The sequence below is a fragment of the Ambystoma mexicanum genome, chromosome 4p (genome assembly GCF_040938575.1).
Source record: "Ambystoma mexicanum isolate Mex_15411 chromosome 4p, UKY_AmexF1_1, whole genome shotgun sequence".
In the NCBI taxonomy this organism is placed as follows: Eukaryota; Metazoa; Chordata; class Amphibia; order Caudata; family Ambystomatidae; genus Ambystoma; species Ambystoma mexicanum.
The window spans coordinates 808,936,975-808,953,023 of NC_090927.1; the positions used below are offsets into that span (position 1 = coordinate 808,936,975).

A 16,049-nucleotide genomic window follows, 5' to 3' on the forward strand; every position below is an offset into this window, starting at 1 on the left:
GTTTACGACTGGAAAGCCCGGATGCCTCTACCGCACAATGCCTTGCTTCCTGCGGCATCAACGCCCTTGATCTACGTAGACAACAGTGGGGAAGGACCCTCTTGGCAACCCTCTCCCTTACGCCCCTGGAGTTACTCCACGCATGAGACCTCCTCCTGTTGCACCTAAACCGTCGGCGGAGGACGTCTTTTTCGGCAGGTTTCAAATTTTGATGCGTTCTGACCCCATGAAGGAGTACTTTTGGGGCTTGTTCAGGGAGATTTGCCAGCTTGCGCCGACGGCCCCTGCTGCGGTGCACGTTCCGGCGCCACCCTTACCTGCAGGGCCGCCTCCATCTCTCCCACCCCTGCATCCATTGTCTCCAGTGTACAAGGTTCTGATGCTTGTTAATCTGCTTAGAATCACATGCTTTGCATATGGTCCGACATCCAGTGGTAACCACGGAGTATTACATCTTATCTTTCGGGGACCGAAAGGGGACGTCGGCATAGGTGTTTCTTTAACACTATCCCTATCGTGATGTGTGTAGTACACAAAATCCCTCACGCGCCGAGGTCCCTCAGATTGTTTTTTTCTGCCCAGATAACTGGTCGCCCTATAGCAGAGCTCTTACTAGAGACATTGGTTATCTTTACCAAATTGTCGGTTTATTCCCCGTTAAGTCACTTCGCCCAATAAGAACATCTACGACGAAGACTACGGCGGAATAGTCTACGGCTGTGGATTTCAGCGCCTAAGATCCGTCAGCTGGTTTTTCCACGTGGTCGGGCGCTCTGGCCGACCTATACAGTAGGAAGAGTGGGGTCGGGGTGGCCATATTGTTTAGTATGTTTTTCCTCCTTTCCCTGTCGGTCTGGTCATCCTTCCCTTTTGCTATGGAAAGGACTCCTTTTAGATGCTTCCCTAAGTGTAGGGTCAGATATCCTTGGAAGGACGAACACAGGACGTGTAACGCTTGTCTTTCCCTAGAGCACGACGAGAAGCGGTGTGCGGCATGCAAACTTCTTTGGCCCAAGACCCTTAAGGAGCGCCGTGTAAAGCAGTGGGCCGCGTATGGTATTTCACGCATGGAGCCCCCTTCCCCCACCGCCACGCCAGCTGAAAGTGACGGGGGTACTTCGGCTGACCAAACATCCTATATCGATGTTATAGACCTTGAGGCGGACACTTCTACGTCCGCCACGCTCGTTCCCGACCCTTCCAGGCTTGACTCTGGTATTGCTACAGGGACTACACCCAGCTGCAGGGGCGTACAAGCGCATTGCACTAAGCACACATCCCCTACGCCAATTTCGATGTCTTTGTTGAAAAAGGCGAAAGCGCCAACGGGGCCGCAGAAAACTTCGCCGGTTCCCTCGGATCGGTCAGATCCAAAGCCTTCCCCGCATCCGCAGCAGCGCATTGCGACTGGGCAGTTGAAACAGACCAAGGGCGCTACTCCAAAACCTACACGCGTCGAAGCTTGGGAGCCCAACGCTTTGGCGATTTCCAAGGCCTCAGTAGGCCTGAAAACTACAGCTAGGCCTCTACCCGGAAAACCGACCGCTAGGCCTTCTAGTGCCGCGGACGGTATCTCTACTGCCGACAAATAATCTGGGCCTTTGTCTCGCGACAATTCAGCGACTATCCAGCGACTATCCAGAGTAGCATCGGAAGAATCGCAGCAGCGGTGGGCTTTACTCCGGTTCTGCCTAAGGTTATGGGCCAGGCCACGGAAAAGATTTCAGCGGATTTGGTTCCCGATTCCGATGAGACTTGCGTAGATAGTCAAGAGCCCCTCTCCGACACCCTGAGAGGTTCCTCTCGACGCCACAGTACGGAGAACGTCGTTTCTCTTCGCGCAGGCCCGTTTGGGTCCTCTAAATGGACTGCAGAAAAATTTGAGGGTTGTATGGATCGGCTGGAGCAGATTATCGGTTCTTCTGATCATCCTCCTCCCGAAAAGGGCTCGGGTAGACCCTAACCTCCAAATTCAAGTTGTCTCAGGTTTTCCAACCAGACTTGGTCCATATGGACACATCTAGAGACATCTATAATGAAGAAGAAGCTTCTCTTCTCAAACTAGATCAGCAGGATACGACAGAGAACTGGGAGGAAGCCCAGCAGGAAGGTCAAGACCCTTGGACACAGCAAGATCAGGACTCTGATATTTTGTGCCTAGACTCTCCTCCGTCCATTCCAGCTCGCCAGGCCTCCCCTGTGGATGACCAGATAGCTGCTTTCTTCAACATGGAGTTGAAAGCCGAATACTTTAAAATTGCCACTCAAGAGGCGGTACCTGAGCAGGATTTCGTGGAGGATATCATTAAGGAAAAACCTCCGGCGAGTTAATCATCCCCCTCCTGAACTCTGTTAAGACACAGGTAGCTCCCTCATTGGTGTCACCTGCTCAAACACAGGCAGTGAACCCGAGAGTTGAAAAATTATTTCGACCTTCTCCCTCTGACCCTCTATACATTAAAGGGCACACCATCCCAGATTCACTGGTAGTGACTATCGGTCGAAAGAGGGCAGGGCTACCCCTTGCCATGGGGGAATCACCACCAGAAAGGAATCTAAACGGCTGTATGCCGTGGGCAAACGTCACGTCAGCAGCCGCTTACACTATACGGGTTGCTAATAATACTACTCTATTAGCAAGCTATACGGATGCCCAATGGAACTTGCTCCAAGAAGGCCTCCAAGAAGTCCCCGAACCCGCCAAGTCAAAGCTTCTCTCCATTGTAGCAGAGGGAAGACTACTGAACCAGAACGTGGTGAAGAACACCCTGGACACTGCGGAAACTGCAGGCAGGTCTCTTGCACAAGGGACCCTACTGAAAAGGCACACTTGGCTGCGTACATCGGGTTTTAAACCGGAGAATCAGGCCTCCCTCATTAATAAACCCATTGAGGTGACTAAACTCTTCGGGAAAGCTGTGGATGAGGCTTTGGAAACCGCCAAGAAGGAGCATGAGACTCTAAAGTCTCTGCAACAAATTACACAGAAACCCTCCTCCCAGAGGGGTAATAACTCTCGGCGGTCCTTTTGAGGGCAAGCCCGTGCTGGTCAAAACTATGGCACGGGTAACTTCAACACAAATCAAACATCTGGAAACCCTGCTTACTACCCCTCAAAGGGTCAGAAACACGGCAAACGTAGAGGCAGAGGCCCCAATCCCAGAGGAGCCACGGCCTCTGGTCAGAAATGACAACCAAGTCCAGGTCCCCTCCCATGTCACCTCGGTCGGGGGCCGATTAACATCTTTCCTCAGGGCATGGGAGCGGATAACTTCCGACCAGTGGGTCTTAAAGACGGTCGCCCACGGTTACTGCGTGTAATTTGCCCGACCTCTGCAGTTCAGACTGCCGCGCTCACGGCACCTTTAACCAGACCATCTGGAGATCCTGATCCAAGAGGTGGAAGCACTGCTGGGAAAGGACGCCATAGAAGCCGTCCCTATTCTTCAGATAAACAAGGGTATTTATTCAGTGTACTTCCTTCTACCCAAAAAGGATCTCACCATGCACCTTGTTCTGGACCTGCGCCCAGCGAACAAGTTCATAAAACACCAGACGTTTCGCATGGTAACACTGCAGGAGGTGATTCTATTGCTGAAACAAGGGGATTTCATGGCAACATTGGACATGAAAGATGTATACTTTCATATTTCAATGTTGCCAGCACACAGGAAATTTCTGAGGTTCTTGGTTCAGGACAGGCATTACCAGTTCAAGGTTCTCCCCTTCGGCATCGCCTCGGCGCGAAGGGTGTTTACCAAAGTCCTGGCAGTGGCACAGGCACACCTGCGCAGGGGGACTCGTTAGACACTTGTTTTTCGAACACCCAAAAAACAGTAGATTTCCTCTTCATCCTGGGTTTCTCAATCAACGAAAAGAAATCCAGTTTAGTCCCCAGCCAAGTAAAACCATTCCTGGGGGCTCTAATCCGGACGGAAGACAGCCTCGTCTTCCTCTCCAACGAGAGGGTTCAGAACATGCTTTCTTAGATCCCTCAATATGTAGCCAGTTGGGAGGTGCCGGTACGCAAAGCCATGAGTTTGCTAGGGATGATAGCGTCATGCATATACTTGGTTCCACACGCGCGTCTGCGCATGCGTCCCATGCAAGAGTGGCTCAACAGCCAGTGGTGTCAGGCCAGCGGACAATGGGAAGATCTGGTAGTTGTCTCGCCAGCCCTATGTCTCTCTGCAGTGGTGGTCAAGAGAAAACCTCTTGAAGGGGAAGACCTTCAACACTCCTGCAGTGGTGTCCACTCTCACGACACTCATCTCTCACAGGGGGGGGGGGCTCATCTGCTTCAACAGACAGCGCACAGAGTTTGGTCTCCTCAAGTAGCGTCCAACCATATAAACTTACTGGAGCTGTTAGCGGTGTTCATGGCTATGAAAGCCTTTCAGGTGCAACTGCAAGGGAAGACAGTGCAGATTCTAACGGACAGCACAACCGTGATGAACTGAACAAACATGGGGGCACTCACTCTCCAGGGCTATCCAAGCTGTCCCAAAACATTTGGATATGGGCTCTCGGACACGAGATGTTTCTGTTCCAACATGTTCCAGGGGAACTCAATCTTCTGGCAGACGTACTCAGCAGAGAGTTCCCTCTGCCCGTATAATACGAATGGCGACTGCACGAAGACATTGTGTCCAACGTCTTCGCAGAATGGGGGTTCTCAGAGATCGACCTGTTCGCTACTCAGGAGAACACCCAATGCCAAGACTACGCCTCCAGGTACCCCCAGAACCGATCCAAGGTGAACGGTCTCTGGATAACATGGTCGGGGAAATTTGTCTACGCCCCGTCCCCCCCACCCCCCCTCCCCGACTCCCCTTCTCAACAAGATAGTGCACAAGATGCACCAGGAACCAGTCACCATGATTCTGGTGGCCCCCATGTGGGCCCGCCAACCATGGTTCGCTCACCTGATGGAAACGTCCCTCTCCCCACCAGTCAAGCTTCCCTGCCCGTACAACATGTTGTCTCAGGACAGGGGGGAGACCATACACCCATGCCCACAAACTCTGAATTTAGCAGCCTGACTCCTGAGATCATAGAGTTTGGACACCTGCAACTTCCTCAGAGGTGCATGGACATACTCAGGGAAGCGAGAAAACCTAATACACGTTATTGCTATGCCAGCAAGTGGAAACGTTTTGTCATCTGGTGCAATTCCAAGGGCGTCAATCCCATTGATTGCTCACCCTCAAACATTGAGCTGTATCTAACCCACGTGTTGGACACTGGGTTAGTCTCCAATTCCCTAAAGGTTCATCTGGCTGCTCTGTCAGCCTACACCACATCACAACAAAAGGTATTGTGGTGGAAAATACCGGTGATTAAAGCCTTTATGGAAGGGATTAAGAGGATGTATCGTCCCCATCTCTCACCCAGCCCTTGGATGGGATCTGAATGTGGTTTTGACCAGGCTCATGGGAGCTCCCTTTGAGCCTATGCATAAAGCAAGTCTGAAAGACCTGACTTGTAAGACAGCCTTCCTAGTGGCTATCACTTCTATCAGAAGGGTTAGCGAACTACAGGCGCTTTCTGTTTAGACCCCTTTGTTACAGTCCACAAAGATAAGGTAGTTCTGCAAACACATCTCAGGTTTCATCTCAAAGTTCCATATGAACCAATCGATCGAACTACCCACTTTCTTCCAGAACCCTTCTAACATGGCCGAAAGAAGCCTTCACACACACGACGTGCGAAGGGCAGTCATGTTTTACCTGGAAAGAACTAAACCACTAAGGGAGACTAAACAATTCTTCGTTTCAGTGGCAGCTGGTAGAGAAGGGGATCCTGTCTCAATCGGCTATCAAGGTAGATTGTCAAATGCATCACACTATGTTTCTCTCTTGCTAAGAGAGAACTGCCCTTCAAGCCTAGAGTGTTAGGGAGAATTCTCTTATAAGGCTAATTTCCCAAACCTAGTGAGTCCCCCAGCAGCTTTGCTGGATTTTTGGGGTTTGTTTTTTCTCCTGCTAAGAGTGAGACTTTTTTCCTCCCACTCTTAGGCATGATTTGAGGTATGTCTGACTTTTTGTGTTCTTATGGGCTATGGGGTCTTTTACTCCATAGGGTACCATCTGTTTTAGAGTGTTACACAGCACCCTCCGTGCAGTTACACAGGGGTGTCATAGTGACCCCCAAACATAGACTCCATACCCTGGGACTGACTACTGTCTCCCAGGGCATGTAAAGTCAACATTGACTTGACTAGTCCAAAATTGTGAACAGAACCAGTACAAACCATCATATTGTGGAAGTACTGGAAGGGGTTCATTAGATTGCCCCTGGGTCTGTTTCCAAGGAGGCACTGTCCAGTCCCCTCTTGTCGCATTTCTGGCTGGTGGCAGTGGTTACCACGCAAAATATTCCACCGGAATATTTCCTATGGGATGTTCCCATTGATTTTTGGTGCAATGTTAAAGATACCGCTGGTTTATTTATTTAATATAAAATCACTGGTTGGATCTTTTTGCCAGAACTCTTTTCTAAAATGGCGTTCGTGTCCATCTCTGTAACTCCAACCAAGGTTGGGCCCTTTGTTCCACTTTTTGGTGGGCTTCTCCACAGAAACCCTCCAACTGGTGCCACTCTGGGTTCCACAGGATGTGTGGGTGGGGGAATTGGCACCCTGGACTGCGTTGCCTTAGCAACTCAAGTCGCACTCTGTTCTGATTGGCCCAGTGGTGAGCCGCCCGGCTCACCACTTAGCAAGTATGAGTGACAGCTAGGCTGTTGAATGGGGGTTTTTCTGCATAAAAGCAGGGCTTTTGGGACTGGAACTTCAGAAGTCGCCACAGGACCTAAGAAATCCGAAGAGGGGAGAAGCTGAGCCATCTGCAACAACAACACCATCGGTGGAGCCCTGCTGCAACGACCTCACCACTTTCCCGACGACAAGAGAAGATCTTCTGCTGAATGAGTCTTCTTCCTCTGAGCTGGTGGGATCAACCAGTTCGCCATTTCGCCTTCCAGGACGTCTCTTGGTCGAATCGCCTGTGCCAAGCACCCCGGCGGCCGGATAGCCAAGCTTCACCACTGTGGCCGCGAATGCACCTTTTTCACCGAACGAACCCCGCGGCTGGTCTCTTCCCTGGCCAGTGCAACGACTCCAAGTTTCCTCCTCGACGAGATCATCTCTTCCCCTGGGCGAAACCACAAACTGCACCCGCTGCCAGGAACAACTGCCACCGCTGGAGCTTCCTCAACTTTAAAGGTACTGTGTTCCACCTGGCCTCCCTTTCTACGGTTTGCTAAAGGTGACCCTTAAATCCTTGGCTTTCCAACTGGGTTGGCCCCCAGACCTTCTAACTTTACTTTCAGAAGCAACCCAACCTCTTTTGAACATTTTTACAAAGACTTGAATGCATTTCTAAACTGTGTGATCTTGGGCACATTTCACCTTGCTCCATTTAAAGTGGACCTGGCCTATAAACTTTGGCTCTACAGTAGACTCTGCCTTCACTAACTTGTTTTGGTCTTAGAAAAGTGTTGGGAACTGTTTTATTTTTATGACCTGTCTTTTTCTTTGCCTTTAACTGAATTATTGGAGTGCCATCTAAGTTACGTGCTCGCATCTGTTTTTACAAATAGTGGTGTTTTGACTTAGACTTGTCTAATAATTCTTGAGAGGTGTGTATACTTTTCTGATTGTGTTTGAACTGGTTTTGATTTATAGTGCTAGTGTATTGCCTTTAGTGTGTGTTAAATAATTATATACTTTTGATACCAAGCTCTAGTAGGTGTTTGCTTACTCTAAATGTGTTTTTAGCCCTATTGTGTATCCTCTGTATACTGCCCTACTTTTCTTGAGAGAAGTCTGACTGCTCAGCCACAGCTACCAGGTAAATCTGGGTGGTACAGACTGCTACCAATTGGGTTTACTGCTTACTCCTGTAGTCTTAATCTTCTTGCAGTGGTCCCCAAGGGAACTGCACAGGATTCTGCCTAACATAGAGCACACTCTACTCGAGGCCCTGGGGCATCCATAGCATCCATGTCATTCATTGCAAATGTTCCCCTAGTGTCCATGTGCAAAGCGGCAACCTGGAGTTCTGTACACACCTTTACAAAACACTATTGCCTAGACACTCATTCTAGGTCTGATTCTCAGGTGGGGCAAGCAGTACTAAGACATCTTTTCTCTACTGTTCCTTCTCACAACCCATCTCCAACTCCGGGTACTGCGCGCTAGTCTATGCACAGCATGTGATTCTAAGCAGATTAACAAGCATTAGAATACATGCATTACTTACCATAATAGCATTTCTGATGATTATATCTGCTTAGATTCACATGCGCCCTCCCTACCTGCTCGAGGTGGAAGGAACATAGACGTCTTACTACTTTCTCTCTTTATGTACTCGCTCACTATAGCCTTGGGCTCCCTCCTGGCAGAAAAAATACAATCGGAAGGATCTCGGCGCGTGAGGAATGTTGGGTACACCACATGTCACGATAGGTATAGTGTTACAGACACGCCTATGCCGACGTCCCCTTTCGGTCCCCGAAAGACAAGATGCAATACTCTGCGTTTACCACTGGATGTCGGACCATATGCGCAGCATGTGAATCTAAGCAGATAAATCATCAGAAATGCTATTACGGTAAGTAATGCATGTCATCCTAATTTGGAATCCGCATCGGAGGTACCTACGGTTTTCTGTGCGGGAGGAGCGCTTCCAGTTCCGAGTGCTCCCTTTTGGCCTCAGCTCGGCACTGCGTGTCTTTACGAAGATGTCGGTTATCGCAGCTTATCTTCGGCTACAAGGTATCCATGTGTATCCGTATTTGGACGATTGGCTGCTGCGCAATCCTTGTCCGCTGAAAGCCGCAAGCAATCTTCAGTCTCCTTCAGTTCCTGTTCCATCTTGGGCTGTCGGTGAACTGGCGGAAATCTTCCATGACGGTCTCTCGGGACCTGATTTTCCTGGGTTTTCGTTGGCACACGGTCGACTGCAGAATTTACCTGACCGGGGACAGAATGGCAGATCTGTTGGCCATGTGTCAGATGTTTGCGCAGTCAGAGAGCAGATCTTCACGGATATTGAGGAGAGCATTTTCCGTGCTTCTGGCCGCTCTGAAGCCAGACTGGTGGTCATGGAGACAACCAACAGAATCTGAATGAAGGTTAAGCTGAGAGATGGCCAGCTTTTCCAGGAGTTTGCCCTGAAAGGGGGTAATGGAAATTGGGCGATAGTTTGCCGGACAGGAAGGATCAGCTGTGGGTTTCTTGAGAAGAGGATGCACAAGGGTGTGCTTCAGAGGGGAGGGGAAGGATCCTGAGGCAAACGAGTGGTTGCAAAAATCATCAAGGGCAGGAGCGAGGGTGTCAATGTGGTCCTTGATGGTTTTGGAGGAACAGGGATGAACCTGTTTTGACGAGGCTTTCATAGATCGGACTTGTCTAGCGACCTCATCAGGGGAGAAAATAGGAAAGGAAGAGAAGGATGGTGGGGGGGTGCTTAAAGGGGGGTCTCCAAGCACAGACTGAGAAGGAATAGGAGGGGGAGGGGAGGCGAGGGTGGACAGGATGTCCTGGGTTTTGGAGATAAAGTGCGAGGCAAGGGCATTGCAGAGAGCCTGGGAGGCAAGAGGAGGGGAGGAGACTGCTGCAGGGCTGGCAAGCTCCTTGCAGATTTTAGAGAGTTTGGCCGAGTTGTTGGATGCCGCAGAGACACGGGCTTGAATGTGGGCTCTCTTCTTAGTGCGGACAGAGAGTCGGTATTGCCTTTGGAGCAGGCGACAGGCCAGTTTGTCGGAGGTCTTCTTGCTCATCCTCTATTTCCTCTCAGCCGCCCTACACTTACGTTTAAGTGTAGCTAGGTCGGAATCATACCAGGAATTGCACTTGGCTTTGGACTTCAATCGGATCCTCATGACGGGGGCAAGAGCATCAAGATTATCAGAGATGGAAGAGTAGAGAAGGGACAGGGTTGTGTCGGGATGCGAGTCAGCCAGGGGAGGAGGAGGGGGATAAAGGTGGCAGCGAAAGCCTCAGCTGACACACGCTTCATAGGTCGGATGTCCGAGAAGGTAAGTGGAAGTGTTGGGGTGTGGTTGGCTTGGGGAGAAGAGAGTGAGAGATGGGAGGAGAGGAGGCAGTGGTCACTCCAGGAGAGAGGAGTGGTCAGAGGAATAGAGAGGGGGAGGCCAGGGGAGATCAAGACATCAAGTGTGTGTCCTGCAGAGTGCGTCGGGCCAGAGGGGAGGATGGAGAGGGAGAGGGTATCGCAGAGGTTGCGAAAGAGCAGCAATGAGGGACAGTGAGAATCGAGGTGAATGTTGAGGCCAGGAGGGAGGAGGAGAGGTCGGCCCACTCAGAGAAAAGAGGTGATTTGCCCGGGGGGACGGTGGAGAGTAGCAACAGTAAGAGAGTGGCTAGGAGAGAGTGAGAGCCTGCAGACAAGGCATTCAAAAGAGGAGTAAATCTGAATGGGAATGATAGTGGCAGGAATCCACTGAGGAAAGATCAGGGCTACGCCCCCTCCAGATCGAGTGGATCTGGGTGCGGAGAGGGTCTTGTAGCCCTCAGGGAGTAGTGTGTCAAAGCTTGTGACAGAGCTAGCCGTGAACCATGTCTCCGTAAAACCGAGGACCTCAAGGTCCAGTTCTTCAAGGAGATGGCAGATGTCAGAGGCGTGTTTGACAGCAGAACGAGAGTTGAGAGTGGCAAGATGAAAAAGGTTGCCGGCCTTAAAGACCTTCCGGGGAGGGGTACAAATCAGAGGTACGCCCTGTGGAGTTGTGGAGTTAGCCTGAAGAGTGGCAGAGGAGGAGGAAAAAGTGGGTAAGGTAGCCAGGGAGTGAGAGGAGTGGACAGCTGGAGATGAGAGGAAGTTGATGAGGCGAGGTAAACGCCTATCGAAGAGAAGGAGATTGGCCTGAGGTCCTTGGACCATGACAGTGCCATTTAGGTAGACATTAAGGATGACTCTGGAGGAGTCGAAAGAAGCCATGAGGACATCCCAGCGAGTGCTACCATTAATGGGAGGGGGAGACAGGACAAAGTCCATAGATCCGGCGAAGGAACAACAAAGAGGATGTCGGTGAGGGTCTGTCTGGAAGAGGCGCTGGTATAGCCATCAGCGATGGGGAGTCCAGGGTTGGAGGCCAAGATATCCTTTTTAGGGTCACTCCTGCTATGCAAAGAGGCGATGCAGCGCTGGTTCTGGGCGATACAACAAGGAATATCCCGCTCTGCGGTTCATCTGGCCGGAGAGGAGAATGTGGCGGCGGACGCTCTGAGCAGGCAGAGCACGGTCTCCCACGAATGGGAGTTGGCCCAGGAAGTCCTTCTGGAGATTTTTGCCCTTTGGGGAACCCCTCAAGTGGATCTGTCTGTGACCGATGCCAACCAGAAGTGCGAGAGATTTTGCTCAAGGGAATTTCCTCCGAGAGGAGCCTTGGAGAACGCATTTGTCGTGGATTGGTCATTCCCACTTGTGTGCGCGTTTCCTCCGGTCTTGGTATTCCTCAGGTGCTAAGGAGGTTGCAGAGGTTCGGATTCCACATTATCCTCATTGCTCCGGAGTGGGCCCGGAAAGCGTGGTACCCGGACCTTCTAGAAATGTCCATCTGCCCCTCCACGCCGGCTTCCCCCACAGATAGAATCTTCTCTCTGTCTCCTGCAAGGTGAGGGTGGGGGGAGGGGGGGGAGTGTATTGTTTGGGTTCTCCATCCAAAGGTCAAAACTCTCAACCTTCACGCTTGGTTTCTGAAAGGTTGAGATAAAAGGATTGGGACCTCCCGGATGACGTGATGGAGGTGTTGCTTTTGGCCAGGCGGCCAGCAACCAAATCCGTGTACCGTTGCCATTGGTGTACGTTTTGCGACTGGTGCAGAGGAAACATGTCGATCCTTTTCAGTGTCCATTTCAATGGTTCTTTCTTGCTTTGGTTGGCCCACAGGGGTCTTCCATTAAATGTGGGCACCATTAAATGTTACCTGGCGGCGCTGTCTATTTTCAAGTGCTCATCTGAAGAATGTTCTTATTTTAAGATTCCTTTGATTTCCCAATTTCTGAAAGTGCTCACAAATGTGTTCCCGAGGTCCCCGTTTCAGGTGCCGGTTTGGGATCTGAATTCGGTCTTGAAATTCCTGATGGGTGCTCCTTTTGAACTGCTGCACAGTTGTCTTTCAAGACGGTTTTCTTGGTTGCAGTTACATATGCTTGCAAAGTGAGTGAATTGCAGGCACTTTCATCTATGGCACCCTTTTACTGTTTTCCACAAGGATAGGGTTGTACTGAGGGTACGTCCGTCCATCCTTCCTAGGTAGGGTCTGAGTTTCATCTGAGCCAGAAAGTGGTACTTCCTGCTTTCTATCCTCCCCCCTCATCCTGGTAAGGAAGAGGAGATACTTCATAGATTGGACCCTAGGAGAGCTTTGAGCTTTTATAGCTTTAGAATGTACAGGGTCAGAGTGGACGACCACGTTTTTGTGGGATACACTGGACACTGATTGGGCCAGGCTGTTACTAAACGGACCTTGTCCAGATGGATTATCTTCACCATTACTGAATGTTAGATTGGCGGGCAAGGACTCTCTGGAGGGGTTGAGGGCTCACTCCACTAGGGGTGTGGCTACATCCACAGCCCTGCAGCGGGGGGGGGGGGGGGGGGGAGTCCTAGTAAGAATATTTGTGACGCAGCAACGTGGTCTTCCATGCACACCTTTGTCAAACATTACTCCCTGGATACGCTCCATGGTCAGGATATGGCCTTTGGTAAAGCAGTGCTTTATTCTACCAACTGATTGGGTATTCTAAATTCTTTTCCCTCCTCCATTCACTGTTACTGCTTTGGGAGTCTGTCAAAGATGTGGAATACGTTGGAGGGCACAATCCATTTGAAGAACACATTACTTACCAACTGGTAGCTTTCTTTCGACTGGATGTTAATCCAACGTATTCCACATCGCCCTCCCAGCCTGCCCCTAATTTGCTATGCTATTGCAGCTTGCGTTCCCGCAAGGCTATGTGCAGTCAAGCAGTCGTTGTGTACGAGCACGTTACATGTTATGGAGGAAAAAACATAAACTGAGGCTACGGGCACTGTGCATCCTATTTATAATATCCGGTGACGTCACCCTCGACGGAGGCCTTCGAGGGACATCGACCTGACGCCATCGACGCAGGACGCCTTCTGCTGAAAAAATTTCCGAAGCAGCACAGCTGTGGACATTACATGTCAAAGATGTGGAATACGTTGGAGGAACATCCAGTCGAAAGAATGTTACCAGTTGGTAAGTAACTTGTTCTACTGTCCTAGTTAACAAAGTCACCTCAGGGTTTACAAAGTGTTTAAGAAGCATCTCTAAAGAGTGTCTAGTAGCTTTGTGTTGGTTCTGGAAAATTATTTGAAGTACATTTGATTTTTACTTAGATTGCCCTTTTTAAAGAATGCTTATTTAAAAACTACTGTTAATTATTATAATAAAAAACCTGAGTAGTGTTACTTGGCTAGTTATATTGGAGGATTTCATTGCTACAGCTTTACAGCTCACATTTACCCCTCTTGAGATGAGCCTGGCTGCTCAGTCACACTACCAACGTGTGTAGTGCAGGCTGTTTGACAGAATCCTGTGCATTGCCCTTAGGGACCACTACACACAATTAAGACTACAGGTGGCAATACAAGTTTTACCTTTGGTACAAGCCTGTACTACTAAGTTATAGTGGTAGCAGTAGCAGAGCAGCCAGGCTTATCTCAAGAGTAAATGAGCAGTAGCAGAGATTACACAAAGGGACCACAATTACTGTGACTCAAGCAAACACTGACTCAAGGTTTCAGGTAAAAAACTAGAAGTACATTTATTTTTAAACCATCAGTTATAAACACAACACCTCTATTAAACTTTAAACAAAACCACACGTTAAATATACTACAACTAACCAATTCACTTTGTACAGTAAGTCTCAAGGTAAGTACCCTGTGTTTGAATGAACCGGTGTTATGAACAAAACACAATACCGCGGATACGGTTGCGATCACTTTTTGACAGTTCGGTCTACTAAATAAAGGGGTATCCGTGACATGAAATGCTACCGGGCTAAAAACACACTTGGCACCTGAGATACCCACTTTTTGACAGTTCGGTCTACTAAATAAAGGCGTATCCGTGACATGAAATGCTACCGGGGTAAAAACACACTTGGCACCTGAGATACCCAGAGGGAGTTGGAGGCAAAAATCACAGGCAATATTTAGGTTAGGCAGACAGTATCGGGAAACACTCAGAAACAGGAGGTCAAAGGGTCGGAGCCAGGTTTAGATGACACCGGAGGCCTGTGCCGAAGATCACACCGTTAGACAGTTCACGATTCTGTACAGCCCAAGAGTACTTGAATATTGTCAATGTTCGGAAGCAAAAGTTATAAGAAGGAGGGAAGACGAGGATGAGCCTTGGTGATGAAGAAAAGGGTTTCACCCAGTTTCCTCGAGTAGAACACAGTACCTTATTTCCACGATGCAACCGGAGCCCTGGCAGTTGTTCCTGTTGGTTTCCCGCAGACCCACGATTCCTGGAGTTTCGTTGTGAAGGACGACGTCCGAAGGGGGTCTGCACCACGCAGGGATGAAGCCGGCAGCAGCGACAACGAAAAGGTGTGCTCCTTAAAAACAGGGGAGGCTTAGCAGGTGGCTATCCGGACCACTACAGCAGTGTGCAGCGATTTCGACCATGGTAGAGATCTTTGGCTGAAGAAGGTGAGCTGGTTATCCCCACAAGGCTCAAGGGAAGAAGACTCCGGACTGCATCTTCTTGGTGGTCGAAGGGTAGATAGCTCAGGACTGTAGCAGGGCTTCACCGGGACGGGGTAGTTGCAGCAGCCGTCGTTCTCTCCGCTTCTCTTCGGTTCCTTGTAGTTCCAGAGGCGACTCTGACTTCTAGCCCAAGAGATCTGCCTTTTATGAGCAAAACCCCCATCACATAGCCTGGCTGTCAATCACGCAGCAGGGGGGTTGTCCAGCCGGGACAACCACCTCAGCCAATCATGGCAAAGTGCGACTTCCTTTTCCTAGGACACCCTGTGCAGGGGGTGACTACACCCCTCCCTCACATTCAGCCCACCTAGACACCCAGGCGCCTTGAGGAGGGCTTGTCTGCAGAAGCCCACCAAAAAGACGGTGAACAAAGAAGGCGAACCTAGTTTGCCGTGCAAAGTAAAACGCAAGAAGGACTTTAACAAAAAGAAATGGCGAATAAACCCAACCGGAGCCAAAAGAAAGACGATTTGGTCAAGCGGGTTTATGTTCGAGGCTAATATAATAGCCAAGAACAGTACCACGTTTATTTTATATAATCGCGGTTGAAAAGTTAGTGTAGATACCACTGCCACCAGCCAAGTTTAGATGTTAAAAGAGCAAAACAATGCTCAGGGAGGTACAGACAGAAAAGGGGTACAGATTAGCCCTTTTCAGTACTCCATGCAAGATGGGTGTACTGGGTCTGTGGTAAAAATTACTATGTAAAGTAAATGGCAACTTTACCTTTCTCTGGGGGACAGTAGTCAGCCCCAGCGAAATGGAGTCAGAGGGAAGTCTAAAAGACAACCCAGGGTTACTACACTAAAGATGCTGTGCAACCCGTACAAGAACGGGCACCTGGAGTGGTGTGCTCCAGTGCCCAAGATCACACAATGAGTAAAAACACATAGGCCAAAACACATGTAAGAGTGGAAAAAGATGTACACTCTTACGAGGTGGAAAAGAATAAACTCCAGAAATCCAGCAAAGCTGCTGGGGGACTCACTAGGTGAGGGAAATTAGCCCTAGAAGGAGAATTCTCCCTAGCACAGGCTTATACCAAAATGTGGAGTTACCCAATACCAAGAGGACAAGGTTTGTGTAGTCTTCCACAGGGTTACTACATACATTCTTGCCTAACACTGGTGGCAGACGGTGAGATAGACCTAGAGTGGTTACATTGATTATTTGATGTACTTGTGCCCAACTAAACCAGCCACAAGGCTAAGCTCCATCAAAAAGTGAAGCAATTGTAACATGCCAAATATGAATAACTTTAATGAGGCAGCCCTG

At 49.7% G+C, this 16,049-nt stretch overlaps 1 protein-coding gene across 1 annotated transcript in view; it reads left to right on the forward strand.

Moving 5' to 3' along the window:
• ZNF292 (zinc finger protein 292) overlaps positions 1–16,049 on the forward strand; it is a 1,156,963-nt gene that overhangs the window by 652,569 nt on the left and 488,345 nt on the right. The gene's annotated exons all lie outside the window — the stretch shown is intronic.